Here is a 20,759-nt window from a genome sequence, read left to right as displayed (position 1 = left end):
AGTGCTCACCCAGCCTGGGGAAACATTTAGGCTCTTAAAGCTTGGATAAAAGCCCAAATACCCACATTAACCCAAGGCAAGGATTCCTAGGACAGATGGGCAGTGCTGCACCCAGCCTGGACCAGTCCTGTGGGGATCAGCATTTGCAAGATTGGGAGAAGGAAGATCTTTGGAAGGACCCAAGGCAGACATGGGTTACCTTCAAGTGGATGTTCAACAATGACTGGGGAGATGACCAGGAAGCAAAACGCCTTAAAGTTCACCAAGTTTCCCAAGTTTGCCTGAGCTGGCTTTATCATCGGTAACTTTTTTTTTTAACTGGCCAAGATACAATGTTGTGTTTATAGCCGTGCCTGCCTCCGCAGCAGCCAGCACCTTCCAGCAGTGTGCCCGGCCTCACTGCGCCCCCAATGGGTAGTCAGACCGAACACACAGCCCTCACCATTTATCCAGGTATTACTGTATATACATATAAAATACATAGATTCCCCCCCTCCCCCGCCCCCTATTTTTTGGCCAAGCCACGCTGCATGTGGGATCTTACCTCCCCCACTAAGGATGGAACCTGTGCCCCCTCCAGTGGAAGCGCGGTGTCTTAACCACTGGACAGCCAAGGAAGTCCCTACATAGGGTATTTTTAAACCATCAGCTCATTTAACCCCCTCAACAACCTGTGAAGTACTTCTGTTTATTTTGCTGGTGAGGAAACTGACATCCGGGGTGAAAGCATCTTGTCGAGTACTACTTTGCGCCCCTTTCTCCCGCGCGGGGGCGGGTAGGGAGCTGACCCCCGATCTTAGGGTGGAGGGGCTTCTGGCGCTCCACGCTCTCGGACTCCAAGGACCCCTAAAGCACAGGGATCGAAAAATAACCGTGTTGCGGTCTTGATCTGCAGAGTGAAAAAGTTGTTTCGGGGTAAGTTATTCCTGAGATGGAGGCCAAGTCGGGGAGACCAGGGGGGAGAGAATTAAACAGGAGCGGGGCGGAGGGGGGTGGAGAGAAGGGCGGGAGAGAAGGCCGGAGCCCACGCGCGCGGAGGCCGGGCCGGGGCGGGGCGTGGGGCGGGCGGGGAGGTATTGGCCCGCGCGTCCGGGAGTGGCCCCGGCGCCCGCCAGCCCCGGGAGCCCGCACGCGCCGCCCCGCGCGGACAGCTGCCGGGCGGTACCTGGATCGCCGGGCGAGCGCTCGGGGCAGAGCCGCCTGCACCCCGCCGGGGGAGAGGAGGCGCGCAGAGTCCAGTTCCGAGGAAGGTAACGCAGCGCGCCGCGCCGGGGTTAGGGCGGGGGAGCCCGGGGTGGGGTTCGGGGTTTGTACCACCCGCCCGGGGTCTGGAGCCTAGACGACGCGGGGAGCGGCGATGCTCTCCTCGCCCGCCTGCCTCCGACTCCCCGCAGCCGGTCCAGCCCGCTCGCTGCGATACCTCGGGGGGTTCTCTTTCCCTTCCTGGTACTGGGTCCTCCTCTTTTAAATGAGGGAGCTGCTGTGGTGTGATGCCTTTTGGCCTTCTAAGTTCTGAAACGCTGCACTTCGTTGCGGCGTCGGGCAAGCGCCCTCCTTAGGCTCCCACTCGCTCAAGAGCCAAATCTACTGCCCGGGGGGCGAGTCTCCAGGAGGTGCTCGGGTGGGCGGCCGTTCCTTGGGCTTTCGAGGACTGAGCTTGGCTTGGGGCCGGCTGCTGGGTGGACCTGCCTGCAGGATGTCCCCCGGTTGCTCAGGTGGGGTACGGTGGGGCGTCAGGACTTCGGGAGGGCGAGTTGGGAGCGGATGGTTTCTGCTTGGAAGACAAGCAGGTTTGTTTTGGAGTTCTCTGCCTGCACCCAGCCCTGGTCCCGCGGTTGAGTTGTGTATTACAGGAATGGGCTTTATCATCTTTTCAAAGTGGAAAAACCAACTGCTTCATCAGCTAAGACAGCGGGCTCCACCAGCCTGTAGGAAGTGGGCCCCTGTCTCTGCCCCCACCCCGCCTCTCCCGCTTCCCTTTCCTCCCGCCTCCCTTTGTGAAGCCCCTTTGACTTCGAGGGGGCTCCCTTCCTGTCTGCATGAAAAGTCCTCGTTTTCACTTATTGCTGGTCTGTGACCAGCAGGCTCCAGGGCTTGGGTTCTGGGTTGCGATGGAAGCAGAGATAAGAAGAGACTATGAATCATGCTGCCAGCCTCCACCACGCGGGGATGTGCAGAGGAAGCCCCAGACAGACAGACACACACACACTGGGAGGCGGGATGGATTCCAACTGCTGCTCAGCTTCCCGTCCCCTTGGCAGGCATTACCAGCGAGGCAGGCAGGTGTCTGCAGGCTGGAGCCGCCACCAGGGGAGGAGAGCTGAGCGGGGCAGAGGGCCTGGGTGGGTTTCTGTAGACGGTCCCCTGCGGGTCTCTTCGTCTCTTTCCCTCTGCCCTGTAGCCCTTCTGCCCTCAGTGTGGTATCCGGGTGAAATTAGATTCCAGGGCCCATCAAAAGCGGCCGAAGGGGCCCTGGAAGTGGCAGTATTGACTTTATGGGGGCCCTTGTGGGTCAGATACTCTGTTGTGTAAAACAACATATCCTTAATTCTCACCGAGCCACGGGAGGGCTAGGATACTGGTATTTACTCCATTTTACAGATGAGAAACTGAGGCTCAGAAAACTTGCTTCCCTTAGTCTCACATAGATAGTAAATGGCTGAGCTGGGATTCAAATCTAATCTTTCTGATTTGAAAACCTGTGGGTTTTTTTTTTTTTTTTTTTGGTTCTCCATGAGTAAGGGCAAGTTGGCATAGTAACAGCAGAAGTGACTGTTACTGAGCTCACACGAGGTGCTGGGTGCCATTCAAAGCACTTTGGAGGTGTTATGTCACTTAGGGTTCGAGGGATCCGGTCATTCTGGTGGGAATCCGGGATGCCTTAGGCTCTCTCCAGCGGCAGCCCCCTTCCAGAACACTGCTGCCTGATCCCGCCCGGCTGCTGGTGCCTGGGCGGGGTGGGTGCCCTGTTTGCTCTATCCTAGAGGTGGTTTGAGGTCTAATGAAAGATTGATTGTCCACAGCTGATCCGTTAGACCTGACCGTTGGCTTGTGAATGATCCCACTGTCCCCTGAAAGGCCTTTCTCGGGCTTCGCTCAATAAACATTTGTGGAATGAATGAATTAGCACGTTGTGCAGAGTGGTCTGCTGTCCTGCAGAAGTGGGTAGCGGCAGCCCGGGGCCCCCACCATCCTCAGAACCCCAGGATGCCAGGCCAGATTGTTCTGCTCCTCAGGTGAGGAAGGTAGGGTGAACTGTGCCCTGTGGGCTTACAGATTACCCTGGTAATATGTCGACTGGCACCTGTTTTGTAAAGGAGTTTTAAAGATAGTGGATGAAGACAAATTTGACTTTTTAAAAAAAGTGAACAGGAGAAGTGACTTAGTTTTCATCAGGTTTCTGCTCTTTCAAGAAGAGGGGAAAATAGGATGATACTATTCGTGTTAGGGCTTCCCAGATTTCTCCATAAAAAAGTCTCTAATAGCAAAGAAGCCTGGCAAGTACTCCTGGGCACTGGGGTATATAGTTCAGATGGGCCCTAGCAAGCTTGAAAATGGTTTTAAGGTTTTATGCAGTTTTTTTTTATGTGATTCCATATGCTTGTTAGATTTGTTTTTTTAATACAAATAAATATTTGTATATAGTTTTCTTCCCCCAGAATATTTGTGTGAAATTGGTGCCCTGGCATATTGCTTTATATTCTTGGAGGCTGAGGGGACCCAGATGGAGAAGCAGGGCAAAGGTTCTGGTCTCGGGGCTTTAAGTTTTGTTTGCATTTTCGGATCACTTGGTTCACAGTAATAGAGCTTCCCAACCTTCTGTGATGATTACCTCTTTTTCCATTTTTCAGAGTGAAGAACATATTTAAAAAATAAAAGCAATCATTGTTTTTCCTCCCTCTAGTCTTATTAAAATACAAGTGATACACAGCATTGCATAAATCTAAGTTGTACACATGATGATGTTATACATGTATATGTTGCTCCTATTTTTCTTGTAGTGAGGACATCTGCAATTTACTCTTGGCCACTTTCAAGTATGTAATATATACTGTAGTCACCATACTGTACCTTAGATTCTCAGAACTTACTCATCTTATAACTGGAAATCTGTATTCTTTGGCCAATATCTCCTCATTTTCCTCCACTCCCCAGCCTTTGACAACCATCATTTTACTCTGTTCCTAGGAGTTTAGTTTTTTAAGATTCTCCAGGTAAGTGAGATCATTACTGTTTGTTTTCTTATTACCCAAACCATACCTGTTCATTGTAGAAAAAGATAAAGTACAGATTAGCATTAATAACAATAATACATCTGTACTCAGAGACAACTAATGCAAAACTTGGAATGTAGCCTTTCACATCTTTTCTCTGCATCTATACAAGTACATTAAAAAAAAAATGAACAAATGAATATAACCCTTACTTTTGACTATATTATTGTCAGAGCTAAGAGCCATTTCAAGTTGTTTTGAAAGAAAGTTGAGAGTAAATGATGAATAATTAAAGCCGTCATAAAGGTCACTCCTGTTAGTGAACCCCAAAGTTTGCCCCCTGGAGTTCACCTGTGTTGTTTAGTTTCCAGTACAAGTGCCTATGAGCCGGGGCTGCTGCTGAGGTTATGGGGTCAGGCTGTGCTCCTTACGTGACTCAAGTCCTCTTGAATGTCTCAGGTGTAACAGAAAAAGGTAGGTCTTCGCTGTTGTTGACGTGGAACATGTGAGCAGAAAATTCTGAAGCTAAATTGCCCAGTGGGGAGGAGGGAGCTGCAGATAAGGTCATTGGTCCAACATTGCATTTTAGTACCTGTGTGGCTTTGGGTAGCTTTTGTGAACCAGTTTTTCCTTTCATAAATTGGGACACCTGCTTGATTTTTCTCCACAAAGTCATTAGGAGGACTGAGAGTCAGATGTTGTGTGTTATCTGAATTGCCTGTCAATATGTATGCAATTGAAACTAACTTGAAGGTTGGGCAAAAGCACTGTTGGCCTTTATAAAATCCTGGGCTCTAACTCTTGGGGTTCACATCAGTAGGACTTAATTGTGACGCAGACTCTCTACTGGATCCCTACTGTTTTCTACAGAGAATATAGGATTCCTGGATGGCTGGCATCTCACTAGTCTTCATCACAATCCTGAAGAGAGGACGACAGAACACAGTCCTTCTCACAGAATCCAAACAGGCTTGCCATTCTAGGAAACTGTTCCTCTGCACAGGGAACGCAGAGCTCCTGAGGGCTGGCTCTCACCGCCTAAGGCAGGGTCCAGGCGTGCTGAGGGAAGGCCGCGGAGCAGCTGGGGAGGTGAGGGGTACCCCGGGACAGCAGCTCCTGGCAGCGGAACGGGCTCTGCCTTGGGAAGCAGACAGCTCAGCTTCTGCCTGGCTCCTGGACGTGCTGTGAGATCCGGGGTTACTCAGGTCCTCTCCCTGATTCTTGCTTTTTTTTTAAGATAAGATTGTTTATTTGGCGGTGTAGGATCTTAGCTGTGCCCTGTGGGTTCTGGTTCCCTGACCAGGGATCGAACCTCAGGCCCCCTGCATTGGGATCATGGAGTCTGAGCCACTGGACCATCAGGAAAGTCCCAGTGTTTTTTAATCTATAAAGTGAAGGAGTTGGACCAGTTGAAGTTCTTTCCAGTCTTAAACATCTGTATTGCTGCCCGCTGCTTAGTCACTCAGTTTTTCTGACTCTCTGCGGCCCCATGGACTGTAGCCTGCCAGGCTCCTCGATACATAGAATTTTCCAGGCAAGGATACTGGAGTGGGTTGCCATTTCCTACTCCAGGGGATCTTCCTGACCCAGGGATTGAACTTGCATCTTGCATTGGCAGAGAGATTCTTTACCACTAGTGCTGCCTGGGAAGCCCACCTATAAATGTCTATGATTCTGGGTTATTTTCCATTCACATTTGCCCAGATAGAAGCTTGGTAGAGAATGACTGCATCTGGATGAATCAGATAGGAGCTCCACTGGTACTATCAGTTAGCACGTGTTACTTATACAGATAAATCAGGGGTCAGAAAGTGTTCCTGCTTCCTGTTGCTTTCAGGGCCCTCTCATGATTTTCCAAGGGTCCCCCCAGCTGACTGCCCTCCTGGAGAACACACGGTCCACAGATCATCAAGGGGAGAGTTGTTTCTGCTCATCTATCTGTTAAACTCTTTTTTTTTTTTAATTAATTTTTTTTTTTTGTCATACATTGATATGAATCAGCCATAGATTTACACGTATTCCCCATCCCGATCCCCCCTCCCACCTCCCTGTTAAACTCTTAATCTAGAACTTTCTCAGATTATAGCAGGGAGAACTGCTTTGGGACCACTTCTGGTTGATAGAAGTACGATGAAAACAGGTTATTTATGTTAATAAGGCTATGCGTGTCACTCCTACTCACTTCTGAAATCACTAAATACAGTACTTTTTTTTAGTCGTACTGGGCTTCCCTCATAGCTCAGTTGGTTAAGACTCTGCCTGCAATGTAGGAGACCCGGGTTTGATCCCTGGGTTGGGAAGATCCCCTGGAAAAGGAAATGACAACCCACTCCAGTGTTCTTGCCCGGAGAACCCCATGAACAGAGGAGCCTGACAGGCTACTGCCGATGGGGTTGCAAGAGTCAGACACGACTTAGTGACTAAACCACCACCACCCTGGGCAGTTGGTCCTGGGCGAGGACTTCTGCAGAAAGTGGGAGCAGCACACGGAACTGTAGGAATGGTTGAGGCAGAGAGGAAGGGAGAGAGGAGAGGAGCACATGCCGGGTGTGGTTGGAATAAGTGGAGATGAAAAGACCAATTTGGGGAAAAACTGACCCTCTAAGGGCTTGGAGTCTCTGATTTAATTCTGCATCCAGTTGCCGGCACTCAATGGGAATTTAGCAAAGTGTTTTTAATGAATTAATACATGAACAAAGGGAAGAATGAATGAGTCACTCTTCTGAAATGAAGTCTTGAAATTCGGTATAAGAAGCACTTACCACTTACAAAACCACCTTCGTATGTACTATCCCTCATAATGGTGTGAGAGATTAAAGGCCAGAATAAAAGCGTTTCCTAATGTCATTACTTTGTAGACATTTTGCAACAATTAGTGGAAACAGATTTGCTTTATTATTCCTATATAAGTCTTCTTTCTATAAATGCATCAAGACATATTTGAGGGGGGTGGGGTATAAGATCTAGTTAATGGTAGCAGTACCACAAGTTCGCATTGTGAGTTGGAGAAAGAAGGGCATTGCTTAGCTCCGGGGCGAATAGGCATTCTTGTTTCCCTCTAGAGCGTTGTTTCACTGTAATGCCTGGTGTAACTGACACCATCAGCTTCTGATCAGACAGATGTGTTTTACGTCGTCATTACTCACAGCCACAGGCGCCTGGGGTCCGCTGCTGCTGGCTGAGTCAGATGATTAAAACCCAGGGCTCTGAGGCTGAGGGCAGGGGCCGGACCCCTGGCCAAGCCAAGGAGCTGCGTCAGCTCCGTGCCTCAACCGCCCCGCCAGCCATCTGCACTGGGAGGAAGACTCAACTGCGGCGTGTTAGGTTCTTTAGGGCAGAGTCTTCACCCCTGCTGGTTTTAGGCTAATCATTTGAGTTTTAGTAATAAAAAGCCTGGCTCACAAACTTGGGAAATGAATTTATGGTTACTGGCGGGGACGGATGGACTGGGCGCTTGGGATTGACATGTACGCGTTTCCATTGGTCCGTTTATGTTTGGTTGTGCCGGGTCTTTGTTGCTGCACGTGGGCTTTCTCCAGTTGTGGCGCGTGGGGCTTCTCTTCCTCGCATTGTGGGGGCTTCTCTTCTTGCGGTGGCTTCTCCTTGCTGAGCACGGGCTCAGCCATCGTGGTGCACACTGCAGTTTGCTCCGCGGCGCGTGAGCTCTTCCTGCATCAGGGATCGAATCCATGTCCCCTGTGTTGGCAGGCGGAGTCTTAACCACTGGACCACCAGGGAAGTCCCTCATGCTGTTATGTTTAAAATAACCAACAAGGACCTACTCTATGGCTCATAACCTACTATCTATACCTTCTATATAGCATAAGGAACTCTGCTCGATATTCTGTCATAACCTAAATGGGAAAACAAGAAAAGAGAAAAAGAGACCAAAGGATCTTGGTTTTCAGTTTAATTCTTTGATTCTTGATAGAATGGATTCTAGCATTGTTTTAGGTCCACCGTCTTGGGACACGTTTAGGGGTGCATCCTGAGACCTTATCACTATTTCCTTATTGCGTCTGTAAAATGTCAGTGATCAGACCTGCCTCACGAGGTTGTTCAGAGGACTAAATGAGATCATATATTTAATGTGGGGGGCTGATGCCGAACAGTGAAGTGGACTAAAAACTTTCTCCTTATCTTGGAGGCAGCAAAGGGGCTAATGAAAGTATCTCAATATTGTGTTGTGAAATAACTAGATTTTAGAATAGTAACACTGTTCAAAGTTTGAAAGGTGGATTTGAGGTTGCTAGAAGGCACACTTGTTTGGACTTGTGGGTATAGATAAGATATTTTAAAGCATTTGGTAAAAGGTACTTGGTAGAGAATGGTACTGCTGTTTAATTCAGGACTTCTGTAGGAAGGTGTAGGGCTTCCTTGGTGACTCAGATGGTAACGAATCTGCCTGCGATGCAGGAGACGGGGGTTCAATCCCTGAGTCAGGAAGATCCCCTGGAGAAGGAAATGGTAACTCACTCCAGTGTTCTTGCCTGAAGAATCCCATGGACAGAGGAGCCTGGTGGGCTTCAGTTCATGGGGTCGCAAGAGCTGGACACAACTGAGCAACTAAACCACTGCCCTAGAAAGGCATATATGTGGTGGAAAATGGTAATGCCATATACTAACCTATGGACTGGACCACACCGGAGATCAGTAATTCCATAAATGATAAATATGTCCTTCCTTGTGAAGTGAAAGTCTCTTGGTTGTGTCTGACTCTTTGCAACCCCATAGACTATACAGTCCGTGGAGTTCTCCAAGCCAGAATACTGGAGTGGGTAGCCTTTCCCTTCTCCAGGGGATCTTCCCAACCCAGGGATCGAACCCAGGTCTCCTGCATTGCAGGAGGATTCTGTACCAGCTGAGCCAGCAGGGAAGCCCATGTCCTGCCTTGGAGCTAAGCATTTACAACTTTTAAAATAAGAGCCTGGGTTTGCTTTTGGCAAAATGATTGAGGCTTGGCCCCAGAAACAACGTTTAAGGCCCTTTTCCATATTTCCAGAATTGAAGTTCTGTGGATGGTTGACAGCCAGTACATGCTGAATTTGGTTAGTGCGTTGCAGAATTTCTTGTGCTCAGCAGGCACTGCTGTGGTTAGCAGTCTCTGAGTTTCCTGGTGGGGGAGGAGCAGGGAGGCATGGGCCACAAAACCCTTATCTGTGGGCAGATCGGCAGAAACTGAGTGGCCCTGTTCCCCGAGCCGTCAGCGTCAGACAGCAGCACACACGAGTGTGTGTTTGTATGTTTCTAGGTCTCTGTTTCTGTTGACCCGAGTGTTGCCTGCTTTCTGCAGACCAGAGGGAGAACCTGACACATACCCGGAGTTCCCCAGGGAGGAGCCCCTGCGGGGATCAGCTGTGGTTGCCAGGGGTGCCGAGATGTGGCAAGGGCCGCCTGCTTCCCACCTGAACCAGGCGGTGGCCCCGAGCCAGGGGCGTTGGAGGGGCGGTGGCTCCGCCTGTCAGCAGGTTCCGGGGACAGATGTTCGTGGAACCGAGCACAGGTGTCCGGCTGCTGTTTGCGGAACTGCAGAGGGAGTGGGTCTGCTCACTTTTCCTCTCTGCTGACCTTTTCCCCAAGGTCAGTCTCTGAGCTGTCAGGGACTGGTACCGAGTCTCAGGCTGACGGGTGGTACACGGGGGGCACCTCACCTTGGGCTTTCGGAACGTGAGACCTTGGAACCTGTCTTCCTGCATGCGCCACGCCCCGGGTTCTTCTAACTGGGTTGATCAGGCAGAGGGAGGAATCTGTGATAGAGGCGGGTTCAGTCTCCTCTGAGACCACAGGCTCGAAGACAGATGAGCCGTGGGTGAGAATGGCCAGCTCTGAAGAGAGAGAGAGAAAGAGAGTGTGTGTGTGCGCGCGTGTACACGCGCCCTTCCCTGCCTAGAGGTAGTGAATGCCTACATGTTTAGTACAGTAGGATAGGTTGGTCTTTGAAATTTTGTTGGTATTCTTTTTAAACTATTATTAACAGTGAGTATTTGTTGATAAAGGACGGTATCCTTTGGGGGCTTCCCTGGTGGCTCAGATGGTAAAGAATCCACCTGCGATGCAGGAGACCCAGGTTCGATCCCTGGGTCCGGAAGACCCCCTGGAAGAGGAAATGGCAATCCACTCCAGTATTCTGGCCTGGAAAATCCCATGGACAGGGGAGCCTGGTGGGCTACAGTCCATGGGGTTGCAAAGAGTCAGACACGACTGAGTGACTAACACACACACATGCTCTGAGGGAAAGAATGTCAGACTTAGAGACAAGAGTTAGTTCATTCAGCAAATACTTGGAGTTTATCGTGGCAGAGATTGTTTAGGATCAGAGTCCAGTGGGGAAAGCAGTGGTCCATAACCATACATTGTGGTGTTAGTAGTCAGATATGAGCGCTGAGAGGGGTGGGTGGTAAGAGGAAAGTGGGAGCAAGTGCCAAGGGCTTCCTGGAAGAGGTGATACTTGAGAGGAGACTTAAGAGGTGAAGAGGGGTCAGGAAGTTAAGAAGCCTGGGAACTAGTGTGGCGGGCACAGCTTCATGTCCAAGGCAAGCTTGGCCAGGACTGAGGCCAGTGAGGTAGGGAGTGGGCTGAGCTTGGAGAGATTTGTGCATCTCATTAAGGAGACTGGACTTTATGAAATCCTAGCATGTATTCTTTACTGTGTGAAAATTGGGCAAGCGTTTCCTCTCTGAGCCTTAGTTGCCTAATTAGTAATATGGAGATGGTAATGATTGCCTGGCTTTATCTCATAACATGACGGTGACACTCAAATAAGATAATAATAGTGGCCAACAATTATTGAACACTCACTGTGTGCCAGAGAGACTCTGCATTAAGCTCTTTCCATGAATTAGCTCATTGAGTCCTCACCACAACTTTATGAGATAGGTACTACTATGAAGCCCATTTCATAGATGAGAAATCCAGGGCAGTGAGGTTAAGAACCTTGTCTCAGATCATAAAGCTAATAATACATAGTAGAGTCAGGAATTCGAATTGAGGTATTCTGCCCACAGACTGCTTCTTAGGGGTGTGTGTGTGTGTGTGTGTGTATGTATGCTTGAGTTTATAGTGCTGACTCTCTGCCAGGCTCCAGAGCTCAGTCATGTTTGCTCAAGGCTGGTGAAATTTGCAGCTCTGGACTTACCATGTGCAGTGTGTGGCTTCTCCGCTCCAGCTGACCCTCTAAGCTGGCTTCCTCCACATACGCCATTGTAGCTACGACCTCCTTCCCGAGCCCTGGTTCTTCATCTCCATCGGAGTTCTAGACACATCCACTGAATTCTCTGCCCGGCTCTTTTTTACGGTAAAAATACTTTTTACCTTTAACCTGGCTGCCCTTCAGGCACTTCTGGTTGAATGTGCTAATACCAAAGTTAACTTGAGAGTTTTAAGTCTTATTTGATTCCTGCATCTTCTGAGGAGCGTTGTTACTGCTTCCTTCTCGATGTTGCTCCCAAATGACATTTATATTTCACCTCTCTGTACCTCCCAGCTCTCTGACTTTTGGAAGATCTACTGCAAAAGACTTAGCCCTTTTGATTACAGTCAGTCCTCTCCTTCATGCATACTAACGTAGCATGTTTAAAAAAGTAAAAAAATAAATAAATAAAACTCACACACAGACCCCCCCCACAGCATAAAAGACAATCTCCTTCATTCTACATTTGAGACCCGTGTTTTACATTCTTCTGGTTTTTAGTGGAGTATGTGCCTGCCAATGCAGGAGATGCAGATTCCATCCCTGGGTTGGGAAGATCCCCTGGAGTAGAAGATGGCAACCCGCTCCAATGTTATTGCCTGGACAATTCCATGGACAGAGGAGCCTGGCGGGCTACAGTCCATGGGGTCTCAAAGAGTCAGACATGACTGAGCACACACACGCACACTCACACATACCCATGCATACACAGAGTTCCTTTACAATATCGTGTTGGTTTCTGCTGTATGTCAAAGTGAATCAGCTATACATATGCGTTCATCCACTCTTCCTTGGATTTCCTCCTGTTTGGATCACTACAGATCTTTGAGTAGGCTCCCTGTGCTATAGGAGTGTATATATGTCCATCCCAGTCTCCCAATTCATTCCACCCTCTCTTCCCGCCTTGGTATCCATACATTTGTTCTCTATGTCTGTCTGCTTCTGCCTTGCAAATAAGTTCTTCTGAACCGTTTTTCTAGATTCCATGTATACGTGTTAATATGTGATATTTGTTTATCTCTTTCTGACTTCTGTTTAGAGTCTTATCTTCCACTATCCCCTTCTGTGAACCTAGTCTTCCAATCAGACCATATTCGCCTTTCCCTACAGCAGCCTCTGTGCATTGTTCACATAGTTTCCTGTCTGTGCCTGAAACGACACTTGAATTTCCCTTCTTGAGCTCTTCCCAACCCTGCCACTTACTCTCAAATCTTACCTGTCCTAAAAACTGCAGCCCTGTGGTAATTCTTACCCAGATCTTCCTGGTGCGTCACAGCAGGAAGTTTTTTCTCCCTTCTCTGGCTGGTTTAGTGTTTGGCTTCCACCCTCTTTTACGGTCGTCATCACACACCACTTTATGTTAGCGTTCTTTGTGTATTGATCTTATCTTCCCTATTGGTCTGAAATTTCTTAGAGGGCTGGGACTTGCTGCTATTTCCTTAAAGCCTGGAACCCAGCAGGCTGACTCAGTCCAAATATGCTGAATGAATATATTTTGAAACCCTAAGTTATATTCACTTTTTAAAAAGAATTTCAGTATGTCAGTTGGCTATAGGAATTTAGTGGTCAGAGGGTAGTTATGAATTAGATATCTGGGGTTTTGGTTTGTGAATGCAGGAAATGATTAACATAGCGAGCCTGAGACTGCTTGTCCTTAGGAATGCCTGCTTGCAAGGCTGGTCCTTGACTGGTATCTGGGAACTTGGATTTCAGAAGGGTTCCCACTACTTACTCTATCCCCACCACTCACTGGACCTAAACTGTGCAAACAATTTAGTATATGCCAGGGACCTGCTTTCTTTCTGGGAGTCTGGAATTTGGGTACAGCCAGGCAGAGGGTATCCATGTTGACCAGTCCCTAATAAAACCCCCTGGGCACTAACTCTCTAGTGAGCTTCCCTGGTTAACATTTCACACATATTGTCACAACTTGTGTGTATGACTCGGCTGAAATAGGCCTCTTGGAAGCCCATGGCTGGTTTTTACCAGTCTTCACCTCATCTAGCTTTAGTCTTAGCTGATCTTGCTTTGTCCCCTTTCATCGTAATAAACCACGGCCACGGGGATAATGTGTATGCTGCTCTGTGAGGCCCCCCCACTGAACCATCAAAAACCTGGGGCTGGTCTTGGGAATCCCCTCAGCACATCATGAAATGCTGCAAATGCAGAGCCAGTCCTTTTTTTTATTTGTTTGTTTTTTGGCTAAAACTTCAGAGTTATTGAAGTTTCAGAGAGGTTTCAGCTTCTTACATAAGAGAGAAACCCAATTCTTCAGACTGTATGCATATGGGATGTTGCATATACATGGTGCTCTGCAGGGTAAAGGTGAAGCCTTCTTGGTTGCTCTCTGTAAAATTTGGGTAAGAAAGAGGTATTGGAGGAGGTTTGATTTTTTCATAACATCTCAAGTACTGTCTTAATGTTATTTATCAGAATTAGACTCTTAGAAAAACTAGCGGCGATATTAGCCTGGGATCCACCCATTCTTATGATTCTTCTAAATTAAAAGTTGAGTGCTTTGGGACATTTTTCCTGCCTGAAAAGAAGGGGTGGACAGGACATCCATAATATTGAGATGCTATTGTGTGGGACATCAGCTAGATGCTTAACATGAATCATTTTCTCAAAGGTAGGAATTTTAAGCTGTACAATAGTTAATGAAAACAAAAATGAAACCAGAGTCACACAGTCCATGTAACCCTGGAATCCAAGTCTATGTACTCTTTTTCTTTTTCCATTGTGCTGCCTGAACACAATGGTGGGACTTCAAGAATAGTCATTATATCAGCTTATTAGGAGTGGCTAAATCTTTCTTTTTAAAGTGTTTATTATGTGGTCTTAGTTGCAGCACGCAGGATCTTCCATGGGTCATGCATCGGCTTAGTTGCCCTGAGGCATGTGATATCTTAGTTCCCTCACCAGGGATTGAACCCACATTCTCTACACTGCAAGGTAGATTCTTAACCATTGGAGTCCCTAAGTGGCTAAATCTTACCTGGACCTCAGTGTTTTGAGAAGTTTTATCTTCCGGTGCCTAGCTGGAAGGTTTGGAGAAGGAGGATATTTCCCTGGCGATGATGGCTTCTGTGCATGCCCTCGGCTTTGAACTGCCTTTCCGGGGTCCTGCGGGGCTCGCAGCAGGGGGACTGTCCTGCCGCTGCTCACGTGGCCCGGGTGTGTGCAGTCCATGACTGGGTGGTGGGCAGACAGAGCCTGCTCTGTTGTTTTGTCAGTTTCAGAGCAGGTGTGAATAAAGTCTTTCTTCCTGACAGTTTTGCTCAAAAACCTATCTGGGAACAACCTGCTTTATTAAATTTGAGAGTAAATGGAGAGTTGTTTTTTTTTTTTTTTGTATTGGAGTATAGCTGATTAGCAATGTTATGACAGTTTCAGTTGGATAGCACAGGGATTCAGCCAAACATGTACATGTATCCATCCTTCCCTAAACCCCTCTCTCATCCAGGCTGCCATATAACACTGAGCTGTAGAGTAGGACCTTATTGGTTACCCATTTTAAATACAGCAGTTTGTGCATGTTCGTCCCAAACTCCCTAACTATCCCTTCTCCCCTTCCCCTCAGCAACCATAAGTTCATTCTTTAAGTGAGACCTTTTTTCTTTTTTTAAAGAATAGAACTATAAGAAGGAAAATAGAAATGGGTGATTTTAAATCCACGGTGAAATATCACTCAGCCATAAAAAGGCATGAAACGGGGTCCTTTGTAGAGACATGGATGGACCTCGAGATAGTCATATAGACGAAGTAAATCAGAAAGAGAAAAACAAATATCAGCGTATTAACATATGTACATGGAATCTAGAAAAATGGCATAGTTGATCTTATTTGCAAAGCAGAAATAGACGTGAAGAACAGATGTATGGACACTCGGCGGGGAGGAAGGGGTAGGATGAATTGGGAGATTGGGATGGATGTACACACACTATTGATACTATGTATAAGATAGATAACCAAATGAGAGAACCTACTATAGAGCACAGGAAACTCTACTCAGGGCTCTGTGGCAACCTAAATGGGGAGGAAATCCAAAAAAGAGAAGATACATGTTCACATATAGCTGATTCACTTTGATGTACAGAAGAAACCAAACATTGTAAAGTGACTATAATAAAATGGATTTTTAAAAAGAAATCGAGTAATTTGGGGTGCCCTAGTCTTGTTAGTTTCATCTTGGGAAATGTGTTTTATGTACCATTGCTTTTAGATGATTAGCGTATCTCAATAAGGAAACAAGGCCTTGGACTCCACAGTATAGTAGGGAGTACTGAGTTTGAGCACTGACAAGGTACACAATCAACATTCATTGAATAAATACAATTGGGAGCAAGTGTCTTGCCTCTTTTGCTGTCCAAAGGGTGGACTAACTTGGACCCCAGTTCCAATTCGTGTGCTTCTGCTGAGGAAGGGAAGAGTCTCTTTTTTTAGATCAGATGTTGAACCTGGGGCCAGGCCATCATCATTTCAAAGAATTAAATGCAAATGGCTTCTTCTTGGCAGGATGAGATGTTATTTGTGATGCTGAGAATAGATTTAGTGGTAGAGGTAATAATAATAGCAGCTAGTACTTAGAGAGTATTTATTATGTAAAACTAAATGCTATACACATACAGACCCATCTAATCCACACGTCATATTTTTTTTTTTTTGACTGCTTCAAATTTTCTAAGTTTTACTTTTTTCTTTTTTTTTTTTTTTATTTCAACTACAGAGGGCAGGTCTTTATTCCCAATCCCGATCCCCCCTCCCACCTCCCTCTCCACCCGATTCCTCTGGGTCTTCCCAGTGCACCAGGCCGGAGCACTTGTCTCATGCATCCCACCTGGGCTGGTGATCTGTTTCACCATAGATAGTATACATGCTGTTCTTTTGAAATATCCCACCCTCACATTCTCCCACAAAGTTCAAAAGTCTGTTCTGTATTTCTGTGTCTCTTTTTCTGTTTTGCATATAGGGTTATCGTTATCACCTTTCTAAATTCCATATATATGTGTTAGTATGCTGTAATGTTCTTTATCTTTCTGGCTTACTTCACTCTGTATAATGGGCTCCAGTTTCATCCATCTCATTAGGACTGGTTCAAATGAATTCTTTTTAATGGCTGAGTAATATTCCATGGTGTATATGTACCACAGCTTCCTTATCCATTCATCTGCTGATGGGCATCTAGGTTGCTTCCATGTCCTGGCTATTATAAACAGCCACACGTCATATTTTTAAGTAGATATTTTACCAGTGAGGAGGCTAAAATGCAGAGAGGCTATGTAACTTGCTCAAGGTCACATGTAAGTGGTAATTCTGAAATGTAAATCTGGATACCAAAGAGCAGTCACTAACCTCTCTTCAGTCATATTATAAAGGAATAGGAACCTAAATATTTTTCCCCAATTTTTTTATTGGGGTAAAATTCACAAAAATTTATCATCTTGGCATTTTCTAAGTGTTCAGTGGCTTCAAACACATCGACAGTGTTGTGCAACCATGACCACCATCCATCTCCATAACTTTTCATTTTATAGAACTGAAATTCTATACCCATTCAACAATAATTCCTCGTTTCACCCTACTCTTGTGTGTGTCTGCTCTGCCACTCAGTCGTGTCCGACTCTTTGCAACACTCTGGACTGTACCCCACCAGGCTCCTCTGTCCGTGGGATTCTCCAACCAAGAAAACTGGAGTGGGTTGCCATCTCCTCCTGCAGGGCATCTTCCTGACCCAGGGATCAAACCCTTGTCTCCTGCATTGGCAGGCAGATTCTTTACCACTGAGCTGCCAGGGACACCCCACCATATTCTTACCCCCTGGCAACTACATTCTGCTTTCTGTTTCTGTGATGTGATTACCCTAAGTACCTCATGTAAGTGGCATCACACAGTATTTCTCTTTTTGTGACTGGTTTATTTCACTTGGCATAATATCCTCAATGATCTCCCATATTGTAGCACATGTCAAAATTCCCTTCCTTTTAAAGGCTCAGTAATACTCCATTATATTTTGTACACAAATTTACCACATTTTGTGGTAAAATTATAACTTACCACATTTTGTTTATCCATCAGTGGATACTTGGATTGCTTCTACTTTTTTAGCTGTTGTGAAAAATACTGCTGTGAACACAGGTGTATAAATATTTCTCTAAGACCTTGCTTTCAGTTCTTTTGGGTATATACCCAGAAGTGGAATTGCTGGACCATGTGATAATTCTACTTTTCATGTTTTGAGGAACTGCCATACTATTTTCCACAGAAGCTATACCATTTTGCACTCCCACCAGCTCTGCACAAGGGTTTAATTTCTCCACATCCTTGCCAACACTTGTTATTTTCTGTTTTGGTGTTTCTTGATAGTAGCCATTCTGATGGATGTGAGGTGGTATCTCATTGCAGGTTTAATTTCATTTCTCTAGTGATTAGTGATGTCAGGTATCTTTTCATGTGCTTACTGGCCATCCATGTATCTTCTTTGGAGAAATGTCTAGTCCTTTGCCCATTTTTAATCAAGTTGGCTTTTTTGTTGTTGAGTTTTAGGAGTTCTCTGTAAATTTTGGATATTAATTCCTTATCAGATACATGATTTTCAGATTTTTCCATTCTGTGGGGTGCCTTTTTACTCTGTTGATAGTGTTTTGATGAACAAAACTTCGAAATTTTCATGAATGCCAACTTGTTTACTTTTTTCTTTTGTTGCCTATGCCTATGGTGTCACAGTTAAGAAGTCACTGCCAAATCCAATGTCATGAAGCTTTTGCCCTATGTTTTCTTCTAAGAGTTATATGTTGTAGGTCTTATATTTAGGTCTCTGAACCATTTTGAGCTAACTTTTGTATGTGATGTTAGGTAAGGGCCCAGCTTCATTATTTTGCATGTGGGTATGTGGTTTTCCCTGCATCATTTGTTGAAAAGATTGTCCTTTTTCCATTAAATGTCTTAGTACCCTTACCACAAGTCATTCGAGGAATCCTAGACATTTTGAAAGGCCATCTAGTTCTTGTGGTTTCTTTGCTTTTTTATTAAAAGAAAAGTACAGGTGAAAGGTACCTCTTTCCATGAATTCCTGGAGCAATTGCTAGAAATTCTGCTTTTTCTTTTAGGTCTATATAAACCTTAAACAGCTATTTGAAGGAAATGAAAATTCATGTTTGAGTCTTTTTATACTTTCCAGCCTAACATAATGTTATTTTTTTTCTTCCCTCAAATACCAGGCAAATAGTAGAAATCAAGCAGGAAAGACTTCATAATCTCATGTTCCCTCACTGGGGGACCAGTTCATGGAGGGATATGATCCCCAGTTGAGAATCTGGATTCTTCTGAGTTTTGTGATGTGAAAGTCTATTCTGTGACCTTGAGGAAATGGGAGGTTTTATTGCTTGTTTTGTTGTCTTTTAGAGTTGAATATGTGTTTTCAAGTCACTGGAGCATGGGAGTTGAGGAACTGTGATTTCTTTTTTCTAATGAGTTTCACAGCATCGTTAATTAAAGATGGCAAAGCATAAACTTCTCATTTGGACATGTTTCCAGGTGTGCTGCACTTGTTTTTCAGACCACATGGTTAGTTTTAATTGAATATTTTGTGGGGTTCATATTTGCATTGAGAGAGCGTGCCGACTAAAACAATGTGGAAATGCCATTGCTTGCCAGATTCCAGCCACAGATTCTCCAACCTTTTTTTGGTAATAGGAGTTTTCATTTGTGCAGAACTAAACAATATGACAGCTGTGAGCCCCTAACCATGGACATGCCTGTTTATTTGCCTTGGAACAATTTCCATGACAGAAAGTGTTGAGAGCATGCCGTTGATTTTTAAGGACAGGTTTATAAAAACATCAGTTATGAGATATATCAGCTTACATTTCATGGATGTTTTGAAAATTTGATGTGGCTAAAACTTCTCCACGTCTGTCTCTTGGAGAAGGTTTATAATTCAAAATCCCTTAAAAGAAAATAGAAAACTGCTCATCTCCAAAACATAGAATTTGGCTAATAACAGTTCTCAAGTTACTTTCTTCCTTATAAATATTCGTGTTTTGTAATGAAAAAAAGATGTAATAAAAGTTCTGACACTAAGAATCTGTGCGGGTGGAAAGCTGTTTATTAACAATTAACTTTTGTGATTACTTCTCCCGTGAAATCATTTTGATTCTTTGGCTTATTATTTCTAAAAGATACTTGTTTGAGGAGGAGGAAAAGTCCTTCTGGAGACTTTAAGGTACTTAAAGTGACACATTTCATGGGAGCCCCATTTAGAGATGGTTTGCATTAGAAAGTTAAGCTGCAGGTTAAGAGAGAAATGAGCAGCCCTGACTGGGAATAGAACAGGACAGGGCGAAGGATATGTGGCTTTGGGCTCCCCTGCCCTGTCTGATAACCCTTTCTAATCTATCCCAGAAGGGTTTGGGGAGCTCTACTGGTAGAGTCGTGGCTTCCCTGGTGGCTCGGTGGTAAAGAATCTACCTGCCAATGCAGAAGACTCAGGTTCGATCTCTGGGTGGGGAAGATCCCCTGGAGAAGGGAATGGCAACCCATCCCAGTATTCTTGCCTGCAGGATCCCACGGACAGAGGAAGCTGTCCACAGAGTCCATAGAGTTGCAAAAGAGTATGCATATAGTCCATAGAGTTGCAAAAGAGTTGGACTAAACAGTAGGTAGAACCCAAGGTCACCTCTGATTTGAAGAGGCTAGAGGCTGGGTTGGTGTCATGTTTTCCCACGTGAGTTTGGTCTTTTTGGTGATTCAGAGCCTAATGTAGAGAACAACAGGCTTTCGCTAGAGCAGACTGTCCCTGCCATTGGACCTTGTTCATCTGGCCTCCTTTAATTCGTACTGGTACATACCCAAATTTAGCACACAGTAATCTTTCCTATAGAATTCACCAGTGACAGACTGTGTGTAGGTTCCATCTCAGCCAGACTGTCGGCATGGTTATTAATCCTCTTCTGCAGCTTTTGTATTCCTGTAACAGCTGGTAGGATTCCTAGGAACAAGGTTGGGAGTTATGAGTCTTTCTCAGTTTCAAGAAATTGGGGAAGCCAACTGCTATTTGTCACATGTATTCCCTCATTTACGAGCTCAAAGTTTAGATCTGTGACCCCATAGGAGTTACTCCCAACATCTTGCTAACCACATGACTTCATCTAGGACTTTGATTTAAGCCTGAAGCGAGAGATTGGAGTGGGCTCACATTAAGAGTCCTTAAGTATGTATTTGAAGAGCTGTTGTAGGCGTGTTGGAAAACAGCTGTTTGCTGTGTCCACAGGGAACAGGTGGTAGATTAGATGGAAACAACTTAGATGATAAGGGGCTGATCAACCTTTAGGATAGGAAAGGAACTTAGAGGTTGTATA

At 45.7% G+C, this 20,759-nt stretch overlaps 1 protein-coding gene across 3 annotated transcripts in view; it reads left to right on the top strand.

Moving 5' to 3' along the window:
* The first annotated feature begins 1,096 nt into the window (after window positions 1-1,096).
* The window catches only part of SYTL2 (synaptotagmin like 2), a 118,803-nt gene continuing 99,140 nt past the window's right edge, over window positions 1,097-20,759 (top strand). For 2 of the 3 annotated variants that reach the window (XM_043876076.1, XM_043876052.1), the window contains exon 1: window positions 1,098-1,250. The gene's annotated coding sequence lies outside the window, so the exon portion shown is untranslated. Of the gene's footprint in view, window positions 1,251-20,759 lie in introns of all 3 variants that reach the window. The other variant, XM_043876069.1, reaches the window with a different exon arrangement.

The sequence above is a fragment of the Cervus elaphus genome, chromosome 2 (assembly GCF_910594005.1).
Source record: "Cervus elaphus chromosome 2, mCerEla1.1, whole genome shotgun sequence".
Lineage (NCBI taxonomy): Eukaryota > Metazoa > Chordata > Mammalia > Artiodactyla > Cervidae > Cervus > Cervus elaphus.
Note: the sequence above shows the minus strand (reverse complement) of the source record. Positions and strands in the feature narration are given on the sequence as shown.